General features: G+C 39.3%; 1 long non-coding RNA gene across 2 annotated transcripts; it reads right to left on the reverse strand.

The window, feature by feature from the left end:
- Nucleotides 1–937: 937 nt before the first annotated feature.
- Nucleotides 938–13,524, reverse strand: LOC148127812 (uncharacterized). 2 transcript variants are annotated; one of them, XR_015740215.1, is made up of 9 exons: nt 12,921–12,961; nt 10,809–10,866; nt 7,387–7,466; nt 6,938–7,223; nt 5,881–5,941; nt 5,110–5,165; nt 2,590–2,663; nt 2,280–2,494; nt 938–1,742 (listed from the first exon to the last, which is right to left on the reverse strand). It is a non-coding gene; the product is annotated as an uncharacterized LOC148127812 (long non-coding RNA). The 2 variants fall into 2 exon arrangements; XR_015740216.1 differs by lacking the exons at nt 10,809–10,866; nt 12,921–12,961 and adding an exon at nt 13,022–13,524.
- Nucleotides 13,525–13,532: the final 8 nt, after the last annotated feature.

Raw genomic sequence — 13,532 nt, forward strand, 5'->3', positions numbered from 1 at the left:
TAGGGGGTCGGGGTGGGCGTGGCCAGGATAAGTGTGGCCAGGGTGGGCACGGCCACCTTGTGTCACACGCAGCCTCTGGGTGTTCCATTTTCAGTGGCAGAGGCCCCATGGGCCAATCCTTTGTAGTTTCCAGGACAGCCCCTCAGGCCAGATCTAGGTACCTTGAGTACTTAGGTACTTAAGTATTTAATTTAATTTTTGGCTTTTTATTACATTTTATATATGCAATGTATTGCTTGTCTGGACCAGCTGTTTAATACCTCATTCTCTTTAGAAACTGGAACCATTTGAAATAGAAAGTTCAGACCTAATGCAATGTAGCAATTTAATTTAAAAAGAAGAGTTGATCATAAAACTTCTGTCCACAGGAGGAGGCATAACCAGAGCGTTTAGAGGCCTGGCAGGGGTATCTATGGGGGTGGGGGGGCACAAGTGACACCATCTTTGTTTATCCAAAGATGTATTAGCTTCCCATTCCTCACCTGGAAGTCACTTTTTCTTTTTTTTGACGCTCACCTGTGCTGATGCCCCTTAAGTACTTAAGTACCTTTCTGGCCTTGAGTTTGACACCCCTGTTCTAAGTACTTTCCCAATCCTATTTGTTTATAAATAACTACACTGCTGCTGAAAGTTACATCAGAAACATGCTTGAGCAGAAGGGACAGTAATAGTAAAGGAGAAATTGTAGCTCAGGGTTGAAATGAGGGGTCGTTGGTAATGCTCTCTGAGCTTGGTTGTTTTCTTGCAGATCTTTTATTGCCCAAACTAGGTAACATCATCAGTCCTAGTAAGCAGTGGGGTTTCCTCTCAATTTATATTTTGGTGGCCTGCCCTGTCAGTGTTAGTGGGAGTGATCTTGGAGATAGTTTGGTTGGGCTGTTTACTGCTAGCTTGTTTGGCAATTCCTTGATTGGGGCATTGTTTACTTCTTTTTTTTAAAAAAAACAGTTTTTTATTAGTTTATAATATAGCATACAACAAAAATACAAAAACAAACAGTAGAGAAAATAGAGAAGGGAAAAGGGAGGGAAAGAAAAGGGGAAAAAGAAAAAAAAGGCACTGACTTCTAACTCACTTTGGTGCAGTAGAATAAGGCATTAACATCAAACCTCAACTTTTTACTTTTACGTAAAAGTATAAACTAGCCATTTCTATAACAACAACTCTATCTAAATTATAAAACTATAAAAATCAAAGTTTCATTTTTTTCCACCTCAAACACAAAGTCCAGAAGCAGTTTCCAAGTAGAAATAGAAGGGTTTTTTTTCCTTTGATCAAAACAGTCAATTTAGCCATCTCTGCTAACTCCATCAATGTTCGCAGCCATTCATCCATCGTAGGGATCGAAGTGAGCTTCCATTTCTGTGTATGAAGTAGTCTTGCTGCCTTCAAGAGTTGTTTACTTCTGGATTGATTGTCTGATATTAATCTTAGTGTTAATCTATGTTCATCTGAGTGTTGATTACTGATGGGGAGGTGCTTTTGTCTTTTTGTTCCCTTTTTGGCTTGTGGAATGTCTCTTTTACACAGTACGTAGAGCTTGTTCATGTTTATTTTGATGGCAATTTGTCAAGAGTGCAGGGTGCAGCCGGCTTCTAATGTTTTTGGACTTGGCTTGGTCTAAGACGATCAATAATATAACACATAAAGGCAACCTTTTTTCTGTCCAATAAGGCTATGTCTTTAAAAATGTGTAACACAGTCAACACAGTCATTTTATTTATCAGAGGTTCCAGCAAAATCTGAAAAGAGTTAAACAAATATTTTAGAACAGTATTATCTGGATACGTCATTGTTTTTATGCTATGTCACATTAAGAAAAAGTAGCATTTTATTAACATTGCACTTACCTATAATTTTACAACTGTTTATTTTGCTATGCAAAATATTAATGTATCGAATAATACCAAAGGATTTCTATAAGAATAATTTTTGATGCATTCAAACAAAGCGCGCTGCTAAAAAGTTCTAAAATTCTAGTGAGGGGGAATGAAGAGACGACATTTCCAGTTGTGACTTTCCAAAGTAGAGACATCAATTGAAACGTGTCTATTTCTCTCCCAGAAACGGAAGGGCAAAATTTACTGTCATCGTCATCCAGTTTTCTTTTTTTGTTGAGGCATACAGAGTCAATTTTTTACCCATTTTTTGCATATATTTCTCCATAACCTCTTGGAAGTTTTTTCTGTTTTTGCATCTCCTTTGCTACTTCCTGTAAAGGGAAATTGATGAAGCACAATCAAAATTTAACTTTGAATGCATTGTATAATTTTACTTACTGAGGTTGTTCTAATTTCTTGCTACCCTGTAAGATACTTATGATTTTCAGTTCACCTATTTCTTTGTGGAACCTCTGGATTTCCTCTGTTAGTTTTTAACATTCCTCATCTTCTTTCATTGTGCCTTGACTTTCTCTAAGTTTCTTTTTCAAGGATTTGTTTTCCTTTGCAAGATTTGCAACTTCGCTGGCTAAGAATTTGTTTTCCTCTTCCAACTAAAAGGCAAGAAGCATTCATCAAACGTAGGATACAAATAAACAGACAAAAAGAGAAGCTTTAAACAGGATTATAAGGGAAATGTATTACTTACCTCTCTTATTATGGCATTTTTCTTAGCCATCTTCTCCTGGTGTTTTTCGTTGAGTTCTTTCGTCTCCACTTGTTCTGTATTTTAATAGAAAAATGCTTGTGCTATTACACAACATTCATTTAAGACAGGCTTGTCCAACCCGCGGCCCAGGGGCCGCATGCGGCCCAGGTCGCCTCGTAATGCGGCCCAGTGCCCACCCCAACCTTCATGCCAGAGCCAGTGAGGAGGAGGAGGAGAGGCAGGCGCGAGGCGAGCGCCAGGCCAAGCAGCAACAGAAAAGGCGGATGCCGTCAGAGCATCACCTCCTGCTGTTGCTGCCGCCACTTCTGCCCCTGCTGCCGCCGCTGCTTCTGCCTTCCAGTCCTGCCTCATCCAGCCAGGCCATTTGCAAGAGGAGAGGTAGGTGCGAGGCGGGCAAGCTTTCTCCCCCCGCAAAATTTGGCCAGAAAATAAACCGTGATAAAAAACCGTGATAAAAAATAAATAATTTTTAATAAATAATAAATAATAAAAACATCTCACTAACTTCATTTCCAAATAAATTTAATATGTTAACTATGTTTTCTATGGTTTTTTTGGATGATCAGGTATCGTTACTGTTACTTTATTTTATGTGAGGCCCAAACCAAATTTTCATCTTCTAATGTGGCCCAGGGAAGGTGAAAGGTTGGACACCCCTGATTTAAGACATATTAAGCTACCAACAACACAGCAATTTAAGACTGGCCATTACAAATGGCAGAGTCCATATAAAATGCAATGTCAGGATGTGTGTAGGAAAACAGGATCTGTTTCCTGTTTCCCTTTAACTTAAGGTCAGAGACTCTCCCAAAGACAGTAGTTATGAAGGAAGGGAGGCAGCTGCAGAGGAAGGACTGCCATTCTATCCTCATTCCTGCTACAGATACCCCCACAAAAAATATGTTGGGTTGCTTATCTTTGTCTCTTTGATGTTTCTTGTATTTTTGGAGACAGTACTGCAAAAAAAAAAAAAAGACTTTGAACATTGAAGGCAAACCAACTGGAGGAGGGGAAATTTAGTTATCCTAGTTTTCAAAATAGCATACATACAGTATGCCTTTCCAAAACCAAAATGTTAATATTTGTAGTTGGGACAAAGTATGGTGAACTTAGATTTTTAGCAGCAATACTTACAGGCTGATTACAAATGAAGCTGAATGAAGAGAGTGATTATTTTGACCTATTTGTAAAAATCTGCCAGGAATAAAAATGTAATCCTCTAGCTCTATTTAAAAAAAAACACCCAGTATTAATCTTGCATATAATCCTTCTAAGAAACTATATTTTATCTCAAAACTGGAATATGGAAAGAACTATATTAAAATTAGATTTGAATTCTTAATAGACATTAATCTCTGGAAATATTGCTGCTTCAAAATAATCATAGTTTTGTTTGTGCAGAGGGGACTGTGTCTTTTTGTGCACAACAATGATGTGAACAAATGGGTTGTTTCAACTGCCCATCTCCCTCCCAGAGAGACTAGAGGAGCTCTGCAAATGAAATATTCAAAACAAAAGCCCCATGTACAAAATTTAATAGAGGCAAGCAATGTTAAAAATGAATTCGTTATTAATTAAATTTCTGGAAATATTTCTGCCTAGAAATAATCATAGTTTTATTTGCGCAGAGGGAACTGTATCTTTTTGTGCACAACGATGATGTAAAGAAATGGGTTGTTTGCCATGGGAGCAGGTATATGGGGATGCTATCCCCTCCACCCTATTGTAATCACCTGTCACAGCCAAAAACCGTAGAAAAGGGGGGGGGCTCTCTCCCCTCCCCCACTACTTTGGGCCATCCACCTTATTTGTTTACTTATTATATTTAAGAACTGCCCATCTCTTTCCCAGAGAGACTAGAGGAGCTCTACAAATGAAATATTAAAAACATAAGCCCCATGTATAAAATTTAATAGTGGCAAGCAATGTTAAAAATTAATTAGGAAGAGGGATTTAAGGGCTCCAGCCAGCCCCACAGCTGCGTGCTTTTCTGTGCATCCCAAGCAAGGCTGCTGAGCCGTGTTTCCCAGCCTTTCTGGAAGGCTATCCTGTGGATGTGTTTAAATTGAAGATATTAACACAATTCACCAAGAAAGAGCCTGAAAGAAGCAGTACAAATATTTTAAAACATTCAGGTACAAAAATTATTCTATTTTTTTTTGCCTGTTCCTAGATTCCTTGGATTCCTTTTATTTCATCATCATCATCATTATTTATTCATGTGATGTTACCTGTCAAGTTACCTCTTTGAATCCTAAATCCTAGAGTAGAGATGCAAGTTGACAAGTAAACAAATAAATAAAACAGACCTCTTACCTCAAAGAGGGCTTTCCCAGCATAATAGAGGAAAGTCTCCATGATGGATTCCTCTTTTATTCCATCATCATCATCATTATTTATTCATGTGATGTTACCTGTCAAGTTACCTCTTTGAATCCTAAATCCTAGAGTAGAGATGCAAGTTGACAAGTAAACAAATAAATAAAACAGACCTCTTACCTCAAAGAGGGCTTTCCCAGCATAATATAGGAAAGTCTCCATGATGAATTCAATATCTAAACTCAACAGATATTAAATATGATAAAGAAATAAACAAATAGTATGTGTAAACTAAACTGAACTAAGTAAACAAGTGTGATATTAAATAAGATAAATTAACAAATAAGCAAACAAATAAATATTGTAAACTAAAACTAAGCTATATAAATGCAGTTAAATAAAAAATAAAACCAAAACCAAATCTAAACTGCTAGTCCTTGATGAGCAAGGAGTACACTCTGCACCCAGAGAAAAAACTCTGAGTGAATGGCTTTTATTCAGCCCATCAAAAAGTTTTATTTACCTCTCCTTTGTGAGCTCATCTACCTCTCATCCCTATTATGAAGCATGACCTCAGGAAGGAAGAGTAAAGCCATCTGATTGACTAAATGAATGCTACTCAGAGTTTTATCTATTTTCCAATATTGGGAGAAATGTTACATACAAAATCCTTTTGATCCACTTGGTGGAATCAGAGGATGAGATTAACAAGAAAAATATCATAGAAAAATATAGTGCCACTGAAGAAAGCAGGGAAATCTCTGGAGAAATATGCACAATTTAGGCTGAAAAAGAGGCGCAGAGGTGAGTGAGCAGAATTGGAGAGATATCTGTGTTTGGCAGAGTAAATTACAGCATGGCTCTTGCTCCACCACAATGTACTTGCCTGTTTCTCTTGAAAGAACTTTAGGAAGGCAACGAGTCTACATTTGGAGGGTCTAAGCCATGTACCTTCTCAATTGTGATGTCCTCAGTACTGAATATTCTTCCCAAGGTGAAGTCGGTCCCATCCCTTTTGAGGTTTGAAAAAGGACAGGTTAAGGGCAGGTTAGGTAACCAGGACTGAGTGTGATGACATGTACACCTGAAGGAGCAGTGGGGGGAAGTTTGGCCAGCAGAGGGTTTTCTCAGAAAGAGATATAATAGAACATTATAAAAAATTGAACTTAATTGGATTTCCCCGTGTCTTTTCTGGGCTTCAGCCTGATACTGGGGTTTCTTTGGAACCGAAGACCTATCTAGATGGCTCCATTATGGGGAGGGTGGGCACTTTTATTTCTTCAACTATGTGATTTCCAGTTTTTTATGGTATTTATTATTAGGGTCTTTTACAGTACATATCTGTATTTGTTAGTTTTATATTCTTTTTAAAAAAATATTTTGTGCGCTGCCTAGAGTGACTTTGGGTGAGAAAGACAGCTGCATACATTTGTTAAATAAGTAAATAGGTAAATAAATATTTACTTGAATCCCCATGGGGGGGGATTTCCTTTCTTTTTCCCTTTCCACTCTATTCTTTTTTTTAATCTCATTATACTATATTGTAAGCCTGAGCCCTGCTTTTTGGTTTGATTTTGTTTTTTGTTTATTTTTGCTGTTGACCTTGAATAGCTGGGGAACAGTTACTCTGAATATTAAATCTGCTACTTATCAGCTGGTCACACCTGGTCATGATGGCAATAGAGGACTACACAGAGCTCAAAGTTGAGTAGTGGAGTCCTTGGTACTCTTTGAATTTGGTTATCTGCCTACAGACCGTTCCTTACCCCAGTAGGTAACTTCTTCCTTGGTAGAAGGGAGTGGGGTTTGCTCAGTGGTGGGATTGAAATAATTTAACAACTGGTTCTCTGTCCTAATAACTGTTTTAAGTATAAAAAAATGATATACTGAAAAGTAGTTTATTATTTCATGCATTTAATACTTAAATAAGAACAATAAAAGAGGTACACAAAACTAGATTGTTATAAGAAAGTTCTAAAATATTAATGAAAAAAATATTAAATAATACCTGTCAAAAAATAATAAAACTGTTATGTAAGGTATTTCCATATTGCTTCTTGATTGGCGTCCTCACTTGCAATTTTCTTCGCTTTTATCCAAACATCACTGGCTGTGTGATTTATCCCTAACCATCTTTTCACTGTAGGAGTAAGATCCCATTCCTTTAGAGGTAGGCCAATTAGAATAATAGTCATTTGTGTTTGATATATTAGAAACAATTAGCTCCCAAAGGATCCATGGAATCACTTATTTCAGTTCATTTCATAAGAACTTCACTGCTTCTTGAGATATTGCTGTTGTTTCACATTAAAATATACAACAAAATAAAATGTCAGTGTGTTTAATACACTCTTATTATTCACTTTTAAATCAACAACTCCATTCATACACCATTTTAAATAATGATTTAGTACAACATGCCTAAAATAAAGTCGTACAAGTTTGGAGTTCATGTACCTGAAATATCAGTATCAATTTGTGATTTCCATTGTCCACTTTTAAAGAAGCCAACATCAAATCTTAGTTTCTTTTACTGTCTAGTTGAAATAAAATAAAATATGGATTAAAAACAACTCTAAGCCCTGCTTATATAAAAAGGGGGGAAGACACACAAGAACTTCATTCCTTCCCCCCCCCCCCCACATATGACAAGAAGTCTTAAGTCTTAGACAAGAGAGTCTAAGGTCTTGCCCAGCTTCTTTATACCATATAAGAGATCATTGTTTCATTAGATGGGCAGAAATCTGCTTTCAGGGTTTTTCGAAATTTTTTTTAATTGCTATTTTTCACCAGTTCTCTCAGGAAAAATGGTGAAAAGTATTAACTCAGGTAAGGATCACAGAGTAAGAATTAATGAAGAAAGTGTCTATGAGCACATATTTAGCTCCAATATCAAAGTTAAGAGCACCAAATATTTCAGACACAAAAAAATCCTGGTCTTTTTTATTCCACCATAACAGAAATGCAGATCAAAGGTATGGATTGTCATGATTTTCATCCTGGATCTGCCCGAAATAATTAAAGATGTGACAATTTTTTGAACTCTTTTGATGGAAATACTGAACAATATGTGGTCAAAATTATTGTTTAAAAATTAGATGTGATGCATTTGGACTCTCACACCACAGAGCAATCTGCATTAATATGAACAAAAGCAAGGAAAAATCTGGTGTTTAAGTGTCACAACAGAGGCACTAAAACTTCTTCAGATCCAGCCTATTGACTAACAGCAGAATTCATACACCCGAAAGAATGGATGAATGGAAAACAAATCCCCCCGACTGCAGAGGAACCACCCAGAAGCAATAAATCTAGCCCGGTTAACGTGCCCTGCCTCTTCTTCCCCAGGACTTTCAGTTCCTCTCTTCTCTGAGGCGAGAATAATAATAACCAGCGAACGATAGACAAGAATTCCGAGCTCTTCCCCACCTCTGCCCCCAACTTCCCCATCAGTTGGTGAGAGGCCGCGAGGTAAAAATACACATGGGGACAGGAAGGCATGTGCTGCCTAGGCTCTTTGCACCAAGACAAGGCGCCCAAGCCCCTGGGGACATCGATGACATCCACCTAGGTATGGTGCCTCACAGCACTCACAGATGCTACCTCCGACGGTCAGTGCTTGTCCTTTATCAGGGGCTTGGCAAAACCATACTATATCTGAGCAGAATCGAGGAAAGTGATCGACTCCCCGTGTCCCGCTCTCAGGTCCTTCAGTGAACACCCTAATCCGCCAAGTCCACCTTTTGCTTTCTGCCCCCGTAGTATCCAAATCCCCAAACCCAGGTTACACCGCAGATGTGAGAAAAGATCGAGAATGGGAGAAGGACGAACAGAATAGTCTGTCCATTTGGAAGCCGGTTCACCGAACTGACCAAAAATTAGTTACCAGTTCTATCAAACCCGTGCAAACCGACTGAATCCCACCACTGGTTTGCTGCTTGTTTACATACAGCAGCTTACCCTGCCAGTGTTGGTGGAGCTGTGGTTTTGTCTTTGGCAGTTCCTGGATTAGGATAAGGGATGATACAAGTCCTCTTTTGATATCATGGACCAGTAAAGAATTGTGGCACGGGTCATGATGTGTACCATATGACATCCCGGAAGTTAAGCAGCCCCCTCAGATTGCTGCCAGTGGCCCAATGGAGATCAGTCTGGATGCTTTCCCTCAAAAGATATCACAATATAGACCCAAAAATTTTCTGTTGGGAATTAATGTGGGAAAACATGACAAAGATATAATATATTTAATAATCCATGTAATCACAGCTACCAGATTACTTTATGCCCCAAAATGGAAATGTAAAGAAACTCCACATGAAATAGAAATAATTCAGAAAATTTGGAATTGCGTAGAAATGGATAAATTGATACAAGAATTAAAAAACAAGAATGATTCTGATTACTACAAAATATGGAGAAAGTTTTATCACTGGTTAGAAACTAGGAAGGATCAAAAAATATAAAAAAATCATTAATGTTTATGTATATATTTTATACTATGCATATAAAATGTAAATATGTACTATTCTTTATATGAATTAGTGTAAGGGTGTCAGGATGATTGCACCACGTCCATTGTTTTTAAATGTCTTTTTCTTTTTTGTCTATTCAATAAAAACTTTTTAAAAAATTTAAATAAAAGACATCACAGAAGTCTGTCACGCCCAGTTGCAAATGTGCCTGCATAAAATCTCCCAGGCCTAACAAATATAATCCTCAGGCACCTGCTAGCTGCTATTATCACAGACAAGAGATGGCGGTATCTATAAAGGGAGATGCTGCTGGCTCTCAATTTTACCCCATGTTTCAGCCATATTTTACCAGGGGCCTCTGTGATTTATCTATCCTTCACCTACACTCGAATGTTGCCCTTTGGTCATGGCTGCTGCCACCTCGTGGTTCTGTCAGTCATCAGGGGCATAGCGATAGCCTGTGCAGAAAAGTGGGAGTGTAGGAGATACATAGTTCAGCACTTTGAAATATGATGCCATTATCATCAGTGGGGCTCAAGTTGACCTATCAGACTATTTATCCCCTCTGCTTAAAATGGACATTTATAAATATATAGAATACATTTTATATCAAATATGTATTTCATGAAAATACTTTCGTGTTCATATTACTAGCTGTTACTAGCTGTATTCATATAATAAGCTGAATCATGATGATGCCATTATTTAATTCATACAACACACTGAATCTTAATTACACAGCGTGGGTTTATGCAACGATCTAGACTTGAGGTTTATTAGCTAGTTTCTAATCCAGGACAGCATCTAATGCAGGGGTGTCAAACTCAAGGCCCACAGGCCAGATCCAGCCCACAATGTGGTCAGATCCGGCCCTCAGGACCGTCCTGGTCTACCCAATGTGAAGAGGAAAGATCAGTCCAGCCTGGCTTTGGCCCAATGCAAAGAGGAAAGATCGGGCCGGTGTGGCTTCGGGCCAGTCTACCCAAAGCAAAGAGGAAAGATCGGGTCAGCCTGGCTTCCACCCGGTCTACCCAATGCAAAGAGGAAACATGCCAGCAGCTTGGGGAGTGGCGTCAAACTAGCCTTGCCCACCCAGTTGGCCATGCTGACCCCGTCGGCCACACCCACCCAGTTGGCCATGCCTGCCTGTTCCCCCGAGGTGAATTACCGCCCTGATGCAACCCTCAATGACATTGAGTTTAACACCCCTGATCTACTGCATGTTCACTGTTGTGAGACCGCAGAATAAAAAGGGTACCCAACCTATACCAAATTAGAGAAGTCTGTATGATCAATGATAGCCTGAACAGCTTTTAAAAATCTAACTGAATACAAAAACAAAAAGCAAAATTATAAAAGGGAGAAAAAAGTAAAAAAGAAACAAAAATATACAAGATGTATACTTACAGGCATATGTATTTCAATAAATTGATGCCATAAGTCACAGCATACATCCGTAGCTGATCTATAATAAATTCAATGAATGGTTTATAGTCATATGTTTGTCTTTCTGCTGATGAACAGTAAGTCTTTCAACTCTAAGTCCATTTTCTTTGTGTCTAAGGTTGTAATCCAACATCTCTTGACTTTTTTAAAAAATCTATTATTGGCTAAGACATACAACCAAAGCAAAAGCAAAAAATAATTGCATTTTGGTATTCAAAGAGTTTCTAAAAAAAAATAAAATTCACAAGGATTTTTTGAAAATAACGGAAAGAGAGTCCTGCAGGCTCCTTTCCCTAGCGTGAGCAAAAGACCAAAGCTGGAAGAGGGGATTTCCACTTTGTCCCGAAAAGAAATATCTTCTGCTTGGCTCCTGAGCAGCACATTTGCTCCCTTCACTTTTCGCCTGCAGAACTGGGGCTTCATGGCGGGAGGAGAGAGATGGCTGGCACGGAGAGAATGGGCTGGCACGGCTGGCTGGCTATACAGGTGAATTGGGAGAGCAGGGTGGGCAGTGATGGGGAGGGGGAGCAGAGGAAGGAATAGCCTGGCATCTCCAGGTGGTCGCTGTATCAGCTGCTTAGAGTGGTTCGGATGAGATGGGGAGCCTCTGGCCTTCATCACCTCTATGGACAGATACATTACATTCACATGGGATAGACTGCTAAGGGAATAAGTCTGGCTTTCCTGGACTGTGCAGTGCACATTAAGAAATATACAAACCTTAGCATTGAAGCTTGCAGGAAACTGCACACACATCAGTATTTACATTTTGATTCTCACTACCACCTGGAGCACAAAATGGGAGTGATCAGTACTCTAAACCACTGGGCTGAAGGTTTGCCTACCAGTAAAAGGGAAAAGAAAAAGAACTAAAACATGTTAAGGAATCCCTCAGAACTTGTGATTCTTCTAACTGGGTCTTCATCAAATAATAATAATAAAAAAGACACAGCAGAAGCCCCTCCATTACAGACAAAGAGAACAAATGTAGCAACATTGTCATTCCATATGTTATAGGAATATCTGAAAAGCCCAGGATGATTTTCAACCGACACAAACATACATGTACACTTTTAACCCAAGGATAAAACCACCCAGGCACAAACTGAGTGATATGATATATGCAATACAATCCAGTGAGACATGTACAGAGCCATACATTGGTGACACAAAACAACTGCTTCACAAGCGCATGGTACAACATAACATCAAACCCAGATAAACAGATAAAGCAGTTAAACCCCCAAGTGGCCTCAACAGCTCTCAGAGTGTTAACTACCAGTGACTGCAAAGAAATACAATCCTAACCCACACCTGACTCCTCACAAGACCCTTACTTGATGTGACCCTCTCATCACAGACCTACTGACCACAGAAGCCCTTATGAACAGAATACCAACTCTGACATTCCATAAATTCTGCGGAAGATGTTACTTATTGTAGAAAGGCAGCATCAAACCACCCTCCCAGAGAATGAAATATTTTGGGGGAAATTAAAAAGGCAGGATAGAATATTTTCTATGGGTAAAACAAATCGTAAGGGAGGCAGAAACCAGCACCAGTCTCCCTGCCCCAAGCAGAAACTGATGAGGCCAGCTTTTAGAAATGCAGATTTGATACTCCATTCAGAAAGACAGGGTCAGTCAGAAATTCCAGATAAGCCAGTAGGCAAGACAAGATTAGCTCAAACATCTAGGATTTGCATTTCGCCCTTTGCCTATACAGCCAGCCATGACCCCTACATGACCCATAGAAATCAAAAAGGTATACAAACCCACCCTACTCTCAACATTATTTTATCAACTGTCCCAGAACAGCACACTGTGGGTTCTGTTCTTCAATAAACTTTCTTTCCAACCATCCTCCATTTTGTTTCCAGCGCCTCCCCCCCCCCCCCCCCTTGGAACTGAATTAGATGGATTTTCACCCAACACTAGTCTGGTAAGGAAACATCCAGAAACCAACCCACAAGCTTGGAAAATCAACCTCCACCCTCATCCTACACCCAAACTACTTATTTGTCACTAACACAAACACAATCCTTCCAGAACCTGTCCTTCCCACTCCTCCTACCATCACAACTGAGGAAATTGTTGGATGAGAAGCAAAACGTTTTCTTCCTCCTCAAGGAAAAAACAGTCCAGTTGCCTTTTGAAGAAGAAAAAAAAAAGCACCTTTGAGACAACTATGACCTGGATGACTGAGAATCTCCACAGACCTTCTTTCACATAAACCTGAATGTTATGTTAAACGTAACGATTGGGTTGCTTCTGTCCCTTTTGACGTCTCATGCTCCAGTTGGCAAAAACGAAGTTTTGTGATTCTGCACCGGCCTCTTGTCTTGTCTCCTTGCAAGAGAAGCTTTAATTGTCTGAATCAAGCAGTTTGGAGACCCAGACAGGAAGAAAAGGCTCAAGGAAAACCAATTGTCTTGACCTGTTGGGAACTCCCAACTTCTTGCAAGGCTGCCAACCCCGAAGGAAAAAAAAACAAGGTCTGGCTATTGTGCAAAACGGATCCCCCTGAAAGAGATCGGGCCTCTCCCATCGGTCTTTGAAGATCGAGTCTATTTTTTTTTTTTTTCATTTCTTTCATCGCTCTCCGCCTCTGAGGTCAAATGAGCCGGAGGAGGACCCGAAAAACATTCCGGTTCGGTGTGTGTCCCTGAAGCGATTCCCGGCTGCA

The sequence above is a fragment of the Pseudonaja textilis genome, chromosome 1 (genome assembly GCF_049901715.1).
Source record: "Pseudonaja textilis isolate UNSWEBS1 chromosome 1, rPseTex1.2, whole genome shotgun sequence".
NCBI lineage: Eukaryota > Metazoa > Chordata > Lepidosauria > Squamata > Elapidae > Pseudonaja > Pseudonaja textilis.